Genomic DNA, 15,086 nt, shown 5'->3' with positions numbered 1-15,086 from the left:
ACCAACCCCACTCTCTCTCACAGTTGAATAATATACTTTGCATTATTATTCTTTCCATAATTGCTTCATTTTCAAGTAATTTGGTTTGTTGGCAATAGATATGAATATAAATGCACTTAGTGTGAGCAAGGCTATTGTGCATTCTGTGACTGCAGCATGTAAACTCTATATAAGTCACAATTAGCCTATCATTTAATAGAGATTGGATGTGTGAACAGGCCCTGCTGCTTACCAAAGTGTGAAAATGTACCTTGTCTGCTTGCCAACATCTACCAGACAGCCTTGCAATCCATGTTTCTTTAAGTGTGACTGCTCCCTTTGTTCAGCTTTTCAGAGTTTCATTTAACTTACAGTGATGAATCCATGTAGAACCCGACCTGCTAAGGCCTACTAACTAGTCGCTATCTGCAGAGTCTGCAGCGTTTGATAACGAATTCCTGCACTTTTTAAGCATTTTTAATGCCTTAAGCCCTGAATCTTTTCCTGCATTACTCCGAAAGACACATTGCGCCCTAGCCGTAAAATAGCTGACTGTTGGCCCAGAAGATCCATCAAAGTAATAGAATGAGTAAATGTAAATGTGCAGCTCCATTTCCCATAACAGTAGCTACTGCAGCTATCAGAGACCAGCTCAATCTGTCCCTGTCAAGCTGAGGCACAGGGAGAGGGTACAATAATATATTCAGTCAGGGAAATGGATAAGGGTGGTGGTTCCCATCGATGTGGGTGGGTGTGTTTACTGTATGTGTGTGTGTGTGTGTGTGTGTGTGTGTGTGTGTGTGTGTACACATCTGAGACTGGAATGCAGGGATCACACAGGTCTTTATGTGCCGGGCCAAGCAACATAGATATCACGTGTGTATACGAGCAAAAAGGGAAGAATGCCTGTCGCAGTAACAGCTTGGGACAGGAACAGAGGGGAGATCAGCAGTTAGGATGCTGTTGTGTGCGTATATGTGTGTGTGTGTCATAAATTCCAGCACAATTAAAGCAAGCCACATCAAACATATTCCAAATGCCATCCTATGAAATATCCTCTGTGATACCAATGGTCTGCACAGCCATCATTCAGAGCAGACATATTTGCCCCAAGATTGTACTTCATTTGCAAGCCTTTAAAGATGTCCTCTAAAGGACAGGAGGCATACAGCTGACCACACAGAGAGCAGCCGTTCATTAGCCAGGGGTGATGAAAACCGCTGAGAGTACAGGATTGAAGATAAGTAGTCCCACTATTTGGGTATGTTCTGTAATTTAGTACAGTTTATGTTTCTAGTTTTAACTTTGATTTATCCTCTGCAATATCCTACCATACAAACCCCATAGCTGTGCTGCTACTTCCAGACAAATTCAACGATAAGGCAAACAATTTCATTAAAGGGTTTCACATTTTTCATGAGCTGCAATTTGACCCTTGTCAAATGATGATGATTTTACACTCAAATGGGACTTTCTTTTTAGCAATTTCTGTCACCGAAGGTCCTAAAAGGAACAAACACACCAGCATTTAAGAATGCAAAAACCGGCAGCAAAATCAATTCACTTATCACAAGCATTGGATCCACTCATACGGGTGAAAGAAAAAGCAGCTGGAAGTGTCCAATTTTGTGAGACAGCAGTCAGTGGTGCAGCAATGTTTCTTTAACAAACTGTGTGAACTTATTGTCCAGGTGAGCGACTGATCGAGCCTGGTGGCTGGCTCGTAGAGCTTTTGTGAAGGGCTAGCGTGTTCCTGTTTTTTTTTTCAAGTCTGTCAGCCACTAATTCGCTTGCATTTTGAGAACAGTGAACACTATAACAACAAGCATGGCGCTTAGATCTGATGGACGATGATGACCCTGGGAGCCTCTTCATAATGAATAATAATAATAATGCATTTTATTTGGATGGCGCTGTAAGGTTCTCGAAGGCACTCGTACCTGGCGCCAGATGGGTCGGCAGATCTGAGGTCTGTGATTCTTTGCAGGAGTGAGCAGACATTTAGCTAAGTTTTGACTGCACTGTTGTTTCTATTCTGTCACTGAATATGAGCGCAAGGAGAAAAAAAATCAGTGTTCAGCTCGGGACACATCTCTGGGATTGTCTTTTATTGGGACAAGTTCAGACAACCCCAGAAGCACAGTTCCAATAATACAAAACCTTTCAAATATAAAAGTCTTTTGAATAACATCTCATAGAACAAAGTAGACAAGTCTGGAACAGCTGAAAGCTTTTACGTGGCTTTAGAGATATGGCTTTGAACTGAAACTATCTCTCAGTTTATTTGCACTGGACAGATATCCATTTACTTCTGCAGGCCATCAGTCACTGCCCTGTCACACCTTATGATGTGTGTCCAGCACACACATTCATTGGTAACTTCTCACCTCTGCACAAAGGGCTGGACTTATCCTCCCATGGTGTCCTGTATCGATCCTCCTCTAAATGTTCAGTAGTTGTTGAAATTCACAGTCACAACTCCGCCACCACACGATGCACCGTGTGGAGATACGCTGACCCTGGATATGTATTCAGAAAACTGTCCCACTGTGAGGAGGCAACAGATTCGAGAGACTCTTCCCTCCATCTACCGCCAAACTACCTCAGGGCAGCGGTTCATTTTCAGACCTTGTCATGGAGGTGGGGATTTACATAAGGCTGCTCTGGCACAGCTGTAGTCCCCCACAGTTCCTAACAGCGGGGAGTCATGTACTGTGGAAATGTGGGCTGGGTCTCAGCTTGATCTGGAAAAACTTCTTTGTGGCCTATGCACTTAGCATTCAGTGAGAGACGTGTGAAAAAACACGGAATCTCTGCATTATGAAGTTTCTGAAAGCCCTCCACAATATGCCGTGACCCTTTAATGTTCCTGTTTGAGCATCCATCAAGTGTATTTGTAGGTGGGAAAGCTTTTCAGAAAAACACAGCTGACCTATTTCACATTAAAGGTGGGAAAGTTTGCTATTCTGGCATAAATCCTTACCGTTTTTGCTTTATTGTCCTGAAATCCAACCTCTTCATGTCGTCACACATGTCCTTGCTGACTCTCCTATTCATTTCCAATTTATTAATTGCAGTAATCCACTGATTTTCCAACCTTAATCCTTTGGTGAGTCCATTAGGTTATTACAGCAAGTTGCCTAACTGTCACATTTTTGTTCACTAAGGCCGCGTTCACTCTTACCTAAATTGCTGCTCATATCCGTCCACATACGCTGTAGACACGCATACATATGCAGGTGAAGTCCATTAGGATATTGCACTAACAAATCAAGGTCCAAGACCCAGTGAGTGAGCAGTGAGGTTGCACCGGGACAAGTAAGGTAACTGAGGTGAGCCGCAGGACTCCCAGACTTCACTTCATTGAAGGAGATGAGATATAATCAGTGTGTGTCAAATATAAAAGTATAAATTAAGAGTATGAAAAATGAAATATGAAAAAAAAACCCTCTTAGTATGAATTTAACACCTGCCATAATGCACTGAACATCTGCAGACTGGCTTGATAAACTATCATGGATCAAATGTAACAGCATGTAAATTCTGTTTTGTTCATTAAAATAGTGAAAATAATAAACCCAGATGTGTTCAGACAGTTTGCGTTTATTCAACAGCAAGAACAACAGGAACAGAGGTCCTCACCCGAATTTGAACAATCCACAGCAACAATGGTCTTTTATGCTTTTAGGTTGTAGAAAATCCTCTTTACAAATAGATGTGACTTTGTTTGAAGGATTTGCAAAAAAAAAAAAGTAACGTTTGCACATGAGAAACAGAACACTGTACAACGGCTGAACCAGACTGACGGCTGAAAGGGCCGAAAGAGACAGAGGATACCTCTGAGCAACAGTGAAATAACAATATAAGAAATCACAAGTCGCTGGTGAAAGAACGTGGAAGCTTAGCATCAAAGTCATGAAAAGGAACAGGTTCCTGTGTCGGCGTCGGATGCACAATGGTGCCTGTAACAAGCTGCTTTGACAGCATCCTCAAAACTTCAACCTGAACTTAAACTGCGCCGTTGTGTTCGGCAATGATCGAGGGTCGCTTTTCTCCACCGGAAAACAAATTAAAAGTCGAAGGGTATTTTGGGGGAAAAATGGTGCACAACAGTATTCTCCACTGCCATGCAACACTGTGGGGACATCGACTAAATGGAAGATTTAATCATTTAATTATCCTTCTGTTGGCATCGGGCTGGAAACGGGCATCCACCGATGCACAAAGCATGTGGAACATTTCCATATCGCCGAGGGAAGTGACGGAGAGAGCGACGCCGCGCAAAACGCGGCATCTCGGGTTTCAATTAATGCAAGCGTCACAGAGCTTTAATGAAGTCGGGGCGTGTGATTTGACGAAAAACATGACCGCAGAGCTCACGTCTGCCGTTTCGAGCCGCGTCTCGTGACGTTCATCGTGGAGGTGGTTCAGCTGGGGACATGTGATAACAGATGGTCCTATAGGGAGATCGTAAACTCTGGTCTTTGGCAGTGTGATCTGTGATTATCATTTTAAAAAGACAAGCATAGAAATATAAGAGGGAGAGAGAGGGAGAGACTTAAATACAAAAATTGAATAAGACAACAAAACAACAACTCAAACAAACATTCTCTCCCTCTCCAGTTTCATTATTGCGCAGCTTCTCCATTCTAAGCTTGATTTGCTAAAAGCAAGCTGATGTGTCTCCATAAACATGCAGCAAATGAGTAAACAGAAGCTGAAAATGCGTTGTGCAATATTAAACACGAGCCGGGGACATGGAGCAGAACTAGAGGGAGCAGACAGCGTGAGGGTGACGGGTTGCGGGGTAATTGCAAACACTTATGCAAGCAAACACACAAGTTTGTCCAAAGAAATCCATCAGCGCAGAGGCTGCATGCACTCGCTGCGAATTACGTTTATTCAAGCGATATCTTTTGCACGCGCCATTTTTATTTCACTCCCGTGCTTTTCAAGTGCCTGAAAACGGCGTAATCCTCTCAGTGCATGTCAGGCTGACTTAGATTACATGTGGCAAGAGGAATCGCCACATTACTGCTGTGTGGCGCGAGGAAAAGGGCCCGGTGTGTGTCTGCACAGCGGGCCACGGTGCAGAAACAAGGCCGCTCTCTCAGCACAAAGACAGGAAATCGTTCCATTTAGCCTCACGTTACAGAGGCCGTGCGCCTCCTCACCCTCTTCATCCCCATTTCCTCTCCTCTGATGTTCGCTCGCCATATATGCAAGGAGATGTTTACATGTCTCGGGGAAGCCAATTAAAAGCTAGCCCGTGGCTAGGCTGCGCGCGATAAAAGTGCATGACGTGACACATCCTGAATATATTCATCCGCGCTCGCCTCGCGGTTCACCTGTGGAAGTCACGATGTGCTGATCAAACGCTGTGGCCTTGCATGCGTCTGCACGTTGCAGATTCAGTTCAATGGCATCAATGAAGCTCTACAACAGAAGGCGAGCGGTTGATCCCTGTGACTAGAAGGTTACATACAAATGTGTTCACAGCCATTGATATAGTCCACACACACACACACACACACTCACACACACACACATATACCTTTGAACACATACATCTTAATCATTGTCAGCAGTAGAACACCTGAACAACAGAACAGACATCTTCCTCCATTCACCTTAATGCACCGCCTGCAAAATTCAAGCTTTTTATTTCAAAATCATGTCAGAGTGACTTTTTTCACAATGACACTTTTATTTCATGGCACTTTATATTTCATCATGTGACTCTTCATGAAAGTGTCAATACCGTCTCAGCTTTCAGCCTCTCACGAGACTAAAATGTTTATATATAAAAGCTTACATGTTTCTGCAAACCACGGATGTGCTCATACATATCATGTCAGTGTTTCTAAAATAGGTATCAAAGTGACGTGGTTAAGATTACCGGTACATGTGCGTGAGCTGAAGGTCTCATGGGGAGTAGGAGGGGATGGTGGCGCCGTGACACCGAGGCGAGACGGCTGCCAAGCAGCAGACCACCGTGTGATCCGTGCCCGTGGCTACAAAACCTGGCCTTTTTAATGAGAGGTCGGGACAATTTGCAAACAACATAAAATTGCTCGTACGATACAGACGTCTTTCTCTACGGTAGCTGAGGCCAACACGAGCGAGCTAATGCCGCGAGCACCGGCTCTTCAACATGATGCTGTGTGAGAGTCCAGACTCACAAGCAGGCCAAGCTAGTAACTGGCTAGGTAGTTAGGAATAAAACTAGCTTTTAGCCTATGCACCAGGAGAGCAGTTCTTATTAGACTGAACCGGCACCGTCTTTGGGTCCAGCATTCAGCTCTGATGATAACCACACGGGTCGCTGAACTTAAAAGCTTAAGAAAGGCAGGGGACGTGATTGGCTGAGAGGTGGAAAGTAAAATTTATCATGAAACATAAGTGCCAATGGGAAAAAACGTCAATATGGACTAAAAACAGACGTTTGGAAAAGGGTATTTTGAGGCGAAAATGTCCATAATGACTTCAACTCAACTCAACTCAATTCATTAAATACACACATACGTACATTTGACTCCCGTTTTTCATTGCTCGGTAACAGAAACACAGCAAGGACAACAAATACTGAACAAATAGTGGTGAAGAATGGTAGAAATTTAAGAATAGTCAGGACTGTAATGCACACTGGCATGTGATAAAGGTGTACGTGTATAAGAATCACATGAACAAATGTTTACTGTATATACAGTACTACTCACGTATTTTAAGATGTAAACAATGCAAATAGTGCAAAGAAATAAATACTGAATGAATATGCATGTGTGTAGTAGATGGCATGTATACATGTCTATATACATTACATACATATATACACCGTGTGATAATGAGTTTGAATAATTTCATCAATTATCTAAATCTATATAATATTGAGTGCTTTGGGCTTCCGTATCTAAGCAATTGTCTTACATGAGCAACAAATTCGGCGACTGATAAGCACATGCGCACAAACACGCAAATACTTTTAGCTTCCATGTTCCTTAATGTGGAAAGTCGCTTTAATAATAGAGAGCTCCCGGCTGTGCGCGGCCATCTTTTATTCATATCCTCTTCTCTCTTTGCACTGGGACACTTTCCGCTGCTCATCCCAGCGACACCAGTGGCATCTCCTAGCTCCACTGCGAAGTGATTTGATCATCGCCGGAGCCTCGGCTAAAGCATTGTTCAAGCCCCGGCGTTATAAACTTTCACCCAGAATGAGAGGAAGGGAACGTCACCGAGCACATCGTCTCTTCCCTGGAAGATGGAAGCATCTATCCGAAGAAAATCAACCGCTTTGCTGATTGAGTGAAGAAAATGCTTCATGGGTATTATTTTGACTTCCAATAATGTTTTTTTTTTCTCCCAGCCAACTGTGATCATGATTAACACTAAGTAGGGATAATGTTCTTCTAAGCTAAGTCGAATACAAAAGTACAATAACAATTTATCTGAGCACATTTGCAAATCAGAGCTTAAGGACTCATTTATACATTTGTGCATAACGAATAAACTACATTAGTGTTGCTCATTCAATGAAACAATACAACCTCAGGGACAGTATGATTTTTTTTTTCTTTGGATGGAGCAGGGCAGAAAAGGGGGAGGCTAGAATCGGGTGGGACGGTAGGGGAGGGTAGAATTTTTTGGTTGAGCAGGAGGTGGCCTTTAACTTTTTTCTTACTCCATATTTGTGACGCCCTCCACCTCTGCCTTTCCCTCACGCTCTTTCCTCAGGTGGGCGTGTGCAGGCTGGTGTGTGAGGTGCGGACAGGTGCAGTGATTCTGCTGATTACCAACTCAACTCACCTGCGGCGGGGCGTGGTCTCTGCGCCATTGTTCTCCTCCTGCCATAAATACTGCTGCGCCCGTTTGTGCCATCTGCTTCACCTCCAAGCCTCCCCCCTCAGTCTCCGTCAGTAACCCTTATCTCTCGTTGGTCCTGTCAGTGTTGGTTTTGTTTGTAGCCTTAGCTTGTTCCTAGCTCAATTTTGATACTGAGTTCTGGTCCCATAGTTTGTTGCAATTAGTCCTCCTACCTCTTGGTGTCCTCGTCAGCATTTTGTAGTCGTTCGCTAGTCCAGCTTCCTGTTTATTATACCTCCTGTCCAGTAATATTGAACTTTGACTTTGGATTTTGTACAAATATTTGGCCAAGAGTTATTTGTTTAGTTGGTTTCACTTCACTGTATATATTATATACACTCTTGGGTTTTGTAAATACACTTACTGGTAAATTCTGGTGAACTTGATTTGTGTACTGTGTCCTTAATCTGCAATTGAGCCTCAGCGCTCGGCACCTTGACAATATTTCCCTAATCTCAGTTTTTATTTCCATCACAATGAACTACTCTCCACACCCTCAGTTTGGAGACACAATGCATGTGGATCGTTATATTCCTCACAAATGAAACGTTAAGGTTAACGTAAAGACCTCATCGCGCTTTTACGAGCCAGTCCCTGCATGCATTATAACAGAAGTCAGAATGAATACATAGTGTGTCCTAAAAGTTATTGTCCAATGGCATCATCTTGTTTTGCCTCTAGAACATTATTAAAGCTGCAATTATCAATATTTGAATGGGTCAAACAACAAAATTTATGTCAAAGGTCTCACTCATAGTGATAAATCCACAGAGGATTCCTACCAGCTCTGTTCCCCTGAGCTGTGAGGCATTTTAGTGTCTTTTAGCTCCACGTTTTGTTTCTGAAATTTTGGTTCAGTTTCACCGCTCACATCAGAGTTTACATATTATGGTGCTCTGATTTAATTTAGTCTCTCTTCAGTTTCCTCTGATGTTGAAATTGTGGGCTGTTGCAATAACTGTTGTTCCATTAATCAGATATTGATGGTTAAACTGGAGTACACAACCATGCATTTTTAAACCTGCATTAATTGATTTTATTAGCCACTTAGAACAACAAACTGACATTATCACCTTACATGGCTAATGTTGCAGCAAGGTGGCTTATTTACACACACAAGCAGACGTGCAGCAACACTAGCATTCATTATGAGTAATGTCCAACGTTAACTCTCCTTTCAGCTCGGTTTTGGTTCCTACCAAACCCCTGAGGGAAATATTTAGCTTTAGCTGATAAATGCTCCACCATCTTTACAAGCTAGGTGATAGCTTTATCTATCTGCTGCCTTGCACTGGGCAGACAGTGTGCAGTGGGTTTAACAGAGCTTTTTTTAATCAGCGTTGAAGTGCAGGCTGTACGGCCAAAACAATGAGCTCAATGATGCTAAAGGCTCTGTAGACCTGAGGGGGGCTTGGTTTGAGCCTTTAGTTTGTTACTATGAGTGAACCTCAACAGTGCATGTAGCTATTTGACCAGAAATTTATGGATTAGAGCAGCTAAGATCTGCTTCTGTTAGTTATTAATGGTGAAACAATTACTTTGCTGCCGTTGAGCCTTTGTGATACTGATGGAAGGGTGTTGCTTTTTTTTTTTCAAGGGAAGGGTATGAAGGAAATATTAATAACGACAGGGAAGCTCAGCCCCCTCTTATCACACAGCCCCTCACGACGCAGCTTTGTTTCATGCATGCTGGTCTACATGTTACGCTCTCGTGAAGGAGGTGCAGCGATCCAATGTAAATTCTTTTACTGTCGTGTCCGAGGACTCCAGAGAACAGATTTCGGAGAGAAGTTTCTTTAACCTTTCTGAGAGCGAAGAGTCTTTTGTTGCTCAAAGAGAATTATTCAAGCTACTCTGAAGGTATTCTCCCAAAATAGAGTCTAAAAGAGGAGGAGATTGAAAATGCATGCGGGGGAAAGTGGGTGTGTGTCAGACAATGCGTCTGCGCATGGCATGTGTGCGAATGTGTGTGTATAGGTGCAGCATTTGCACATGTGGGGGACGAGTTACGTGTGCCATTTGGGTAACAGCGAGCAAAAGTAGTAGGACAGGGACGGACAAGGCCAGACGACTAAATCCACTGAAATATGCAGGCGGGGAGAGCGAGGGGCAGAGAGCACCTTTACCTCCTTTCATTTTCCTCCTGTTGTCTGTGGGGACCAGAGGCCGAGATGAAAGCAGGATGAGCGAGGGAAGAGGGTATGGAGTCGTCTCCCTAGATGGACGGAGGTATGGATGGCTCCCATGTCTCTCTTTCATTTTCACTCTCTGCCCGGGTGTCAGCCAAAGTTTGGAAATACTGAAAAACTAAAATGTGAACTTGGCACGTCTCTTTAATCTCCGTTGAAGTGAATAAATATAGTTGAACCTCAAAATCCCAGGTCAACTTAGCTAATGGTATCTGTATTTAATGCTGTCTAGAAGATGAGAAGACAGAAATGCTCTGAGCCTTGTTAAAATCCAGCAAACTAAACTGGCAGACTGCTACTGAATAAATGACACATGTGACTTATAGCATCCACTGTACAGTGGCAGTGTGCCAGGCAGGGTCAGAGTTCAGCATACTGCTGGATGTTGTGTTGGCTAAAGAGGCATTTGCCACAACGTGTCTATTCCTGGACTGGTGAGGATCCTTCACAATCCCACAAGCTAGTTCTGCACCTTCTCTAAGAAAATCTGTGTGTGAAGAAGCAGGATAAAGACCTTAAGGTGTGTCCTCCTTTAATACCTCATCTTGAGAACCTTTATTAAAAAAGGGGCCTGTCTCAAAATCTAATTTGACAAAAAATGTACTCCTCTACATGGTGCATATTCCCAAATTACCACAAATCAAATCTTAGGCTATGTGATGTGGAAAACTGTTCACACTGCACAGTGAGTGGGAGGAATAAAAAGGCTGAATGGTTTATGAGGCCCCCGGGGCCCCCTAGCAGGTTTCCAGCTGGGCTTCTTCTTCCATTAGACTTTGTTGTTGTATGCCAGATCGCTGCAATTACTTTGGTGAGTACACGTTTATCATAATCAATGGAAACGATGGCAAATCAACAAAAAAAAAGACCCAAGTTGTAATAAACCAGAAATTAGCCTTGAGAAGCAAAAGGAGTAGCAGTAACTGCCACACTGCTATGTCATGTATTGTGTTTAAAGGGGGGAGCATTAATACAACCCTGACACACAGTGATCATTTGCAAACAAACTGCAAATATGGCAATGGTCCCTGAGCCCATGCAGTAACCTCCTTTATAGAATCATGTGTTCACAATGTGGTGACCCTCGCTCCATCTTTGCTTGTGAACGACTGAGCCTTTCCAGGATGCTCCTTTCATATCCAATCATGATACAATCACCTGTCACTAGTGAACCTGTTTACCTGTGGAAGAACTTTCCCAGTCTTTTGTTGCTCCTGTCCCAACTGGTTTGAAACGTGTCGCTGCATCAGATTCAGAAAAGCAGATATTTACACAAATCAATGAAGCTGATGAGGGAAAACATCAAATATATTTTCTTTGTACTGTTTTCAATTGAGTAGATGTCAAAAAGGATTAGCACATAATCACATTCTGTTTTATTTATGTTTCACGCAGCGTCCCAACTATTTTGCAATCAGGGCTGCGCAATGAAAATGACCCAGTCAGATCCAATGAGCTGTAGCGCCTTACAGTCTCCATCTAACCGGCAGTTAAACGCTGCCTGCGCCCCCAGCCACAGCATGCAGTGAAGCCTCACTGCTCCGACACACAAGACTGCACTTAAGACACAAAATTAATTTCCAAATAGCAAGATTGTGAGATGATCAGCTTAGCGCGTCCCCAGACATCCAGTCTGCCTCAGCACCGTTATATTGGATTTGTCGTCTCAGAACTGATAAATAAGAGAGGGTGTGCTGATACCGTGAATTTGAGTCGTCTTGTCAAGTATTTCTGGGTTTTTTAGAGGCAGGCCTGTATTCATAGAGCTGTCTAGTCCTTTGTTGCCCTTTCCTTATCCTCTCCATATGTACTGTCTGCAGCGCATCCATTTATCCTGCAGCGCGTGACACTCCTTATGGAAAAAAGAGGGGTTTTTTTGGTCTGAATTGGATTGAGACTGTGCCCTGGATTTGGGTTGGGTTGCAACAACAGCCCTGTCTCCCTGTTTTGTTTGAAAAAGTCACGCGAGTTCATTGAAAACTCTATTAGCTCGCAGAGTTTGATGCGCCTTTGTGTCAGCGGCAGCTGAGGATTCATACATGAGCGAGACACATCAGCAGCCGGGCCTGACTAACCGGCTCTGGATCCTCTAATGTGCAAAACAGCATCGCACTCGAGTGATGTTGCTCTTATTGTTTGTGCATGTGTTTTCTGAAGCCGGGTGAGATGACGCACAGAAGAAAAGGTTATCGTGGGTGATGAGTGTGTTGAGGCTGTCGCGCTTTCAAAGAGCGCCAACACCATGCTGTCAGTGTGTCTTACGCTTCAGTATAGCCTAACCCCAAACCCGTCCCATGTGGCGTCACACGGCGGTGCGTCTTGACATTGTGGTGCCACTTGGAATTTAATGTAGTGGCTCCAGTTCTGTTATGATCCTGCAGACCTTCTCCTGAACAGCACGTTCTCATACCTAAACAACTGAATCGGTGGATGGCCAATGAGTCCCAAATGACATGTATTACCACTGGAGAGTGGCATTCGTAAGCGTACCGGACCTTCGTCGTCACATGGTTAACGTGAAACGACCATAGCTTCCTTAGGATAAGGCGTCAAAACTACTTGATTAGCTTCAGTAAAAGATTACTGTTACATCTAAGTGCTTAAAAAGGCAGCTGGACTTGCTTGAGGTTCAACAAGAAGTTTCGCCTCTCATCCAAGAGTTCTAGCTGACTGGTGGGAAGTCCCAGTTATTTATCTTCTTGCAGGATCGTTCACACCTTGAGAGTCGCTGAGGTCACACCCAGCCATCATGTGAGTGGTTAGGGTCACATGAGTCATGGCGTGAATGGGCCGGAGAGCCGCCCGGAGAGGGATCTCAGGACAGTGTCAAGCAGCTGATAATGGGCATCGTAGACTGCCTCCTCCGCTCAGCGATGGGCGTTCCTCTTTCAAAACATCGCTCTTCCATGGCCAGAACATGCACATTATTGTCCTCAAATGTCTCTTTTCCTTAAGGTGTAGGTGGACTGCAGAGTCCTGACCTGCGGTGCTGGATCTGCTCTGTTGCGCCAAGTGGTTGTTCTGTCGTGCGACTGTAAATTTCAAACAGGTAATTACAGTTGGAATCTTACTCCCCCCCCATGTTAGAGTGGAAGTTCAAATTTCGAGTAAAAAGTGACAGCCCTGGTGTGTGTCAGTATGTGTTTACATCTGTCACTACTTCTTTCTGTTTGTGTTTCTCTCTGACTGTCGGCCTATCTGCTCTGCTTCCCCCGCTCACCTGATCTTTTTACCTCCGTGTGAAAGCGCTCGTGTCATCCCTTTCAAGCCGTTCAGGCTGACAGTTCAAGGTTGAATGTCGACACAGAAACAGCAAGCGAAGTGAAGGGAAAATGAAACAAAATCAGAGTACTGGAGGCAGTCTGAGCATGACCTACACTTTCTAATGCACTGGCGCCGCTGAAGTGAAAAAGCGGGATGTTATTTCACCGGGTCCCCTCAGTTGCTCCTTCTCTCGCCTCCCCGGCTCATAGCTTACGGCGGGTTTAGCCGCAAACACAGCCGTGTGTCATACCAAGATAAATAATGCTCAGTTTGGGATTGGTTTCACACTCAAGTGCTCTGATCTGATTAAACCGCAGCCTCCTGATAACAAGCATAATGTATGCAACATCCTTCAAATACCACCTCTTCTCAGCCGAGGTAAATGATTGCATGCATGTACACATGCCGCTGAATACATACATCTGGGTATTTAGAAACACATTGACACGATACATTACCTCCATAGATTTTTGATACGAACAGTGACACTTTTTACAGTATGTATGTGGAAATAATCACGTTTTTTTTGCCAGCCACCTGCAGTCCTGACCAATGCTGCCTCGCAGTAGCTTCTTCCTCAAACCTGTGAGCGAGATGTCCTTATTCCAAAAATACAGCGTGAAAACAATACAGCTTTGAATATTTCTCACTCTGAAGGTTACATCTTCACCCACAGCAGTACACAGGTGGCATCACAACATGGCGTAAATATATATTGTATATTTTTACCAAGAGGAGCTGACTCTTTTCATACGTTTCGCTCTTTGTCAGCAAGTTCCTCTATGAAAGGCAGACAACAGGGCTTCCTGCCAGCATTCAGATACAAAACACAAATACAAAATGCCTTCAAGTCCTCAACTTCCACAGCTCTGTCCTCCTCTTTCATTCTCTTATTCATCACTCCTCAGTGGCTCCTTAATGCTTGAAGTTCCCCTCACAAAGTCCTCACTTCAGAGGAACTACAGGTATTATTTTTGCAAAAGGTGAAGGTCGTCATTATGCAAAAGGAAGGAACTTTTGCAGCCGTCATGCATTATTCCACCTTCTCCACATTTCCTGTCTTTATTCTTTAAGTTAGCTTTGTCCCTTTTTGAACCAACCAGACCTCTAATTCAGCACCCTCATCTCAGATTTGAGTAATTCAGATAGGCTAGGTCTGATCTCCCCGGACCACTAAAACCTGCAAGGCAACAGTCACGTAGTTGTTTTGTAATTTCTGTGTGCTATTATAGAATTTTCCTATTTTATTATTTTATTTTTTTATTTTTAGAGAAATGGTGGTGAGCTGGCAGTAAACATGCTAACAGATTAGCTCACTAGCGCCAGTGCTAGCTCAGCTGCCTCCGCTGACCATGTGGCCCTCACCTTGCAGGTCACTAATCTGCAGAGGTCATCGGATCAACTGATCCTATACATGCAAAAAAATATCAACAGAAATACAACATCCCAAAAATGGCTACTGAAAAATGATGACAAGCACCAGAGAGACCCAGCATTACATGTTGTTGTAAGTCATTTAACAGAGATGATAACTCTTTAATGCAAGTGTGCTTCTTTTTTAAAGATTTCTTCTGGCAGAGCATTGATGGCTTAATACACCACCACGATTAAAAGGCTGTGTTGGATGTACGTTCGTTTTCTGCTCAGAGTTATAAACATGCCATTAACATTGTATATCCAAGCTGCAACCTCCAGGTCTGACTACTGAAACCAAAGCGGAAGTGCCAAAAACTGCACTTCCTCAAATGGCCACTTGAGGCTGACTCCAAAAGTGATCCCCATAGACCCCCA

Source organism: Chelmon rostratus, chromosome 21 (assembly GCF_017976325.1).
Source record: "Chelmon rostratus isolate fCheRos1 chromosome 21, fCheRos1.pri, whole genome shotgun sequence".
NCBI classification, from domain to species: Eukaryota; Metazoa; Chordata; class Actinopteri; order Chaetodontiformes; family Chaetodontidae; genus Chelmon; species Chelmon rostratus.
Note: the sequence above shows the minus strand (reverse complement) of the source record.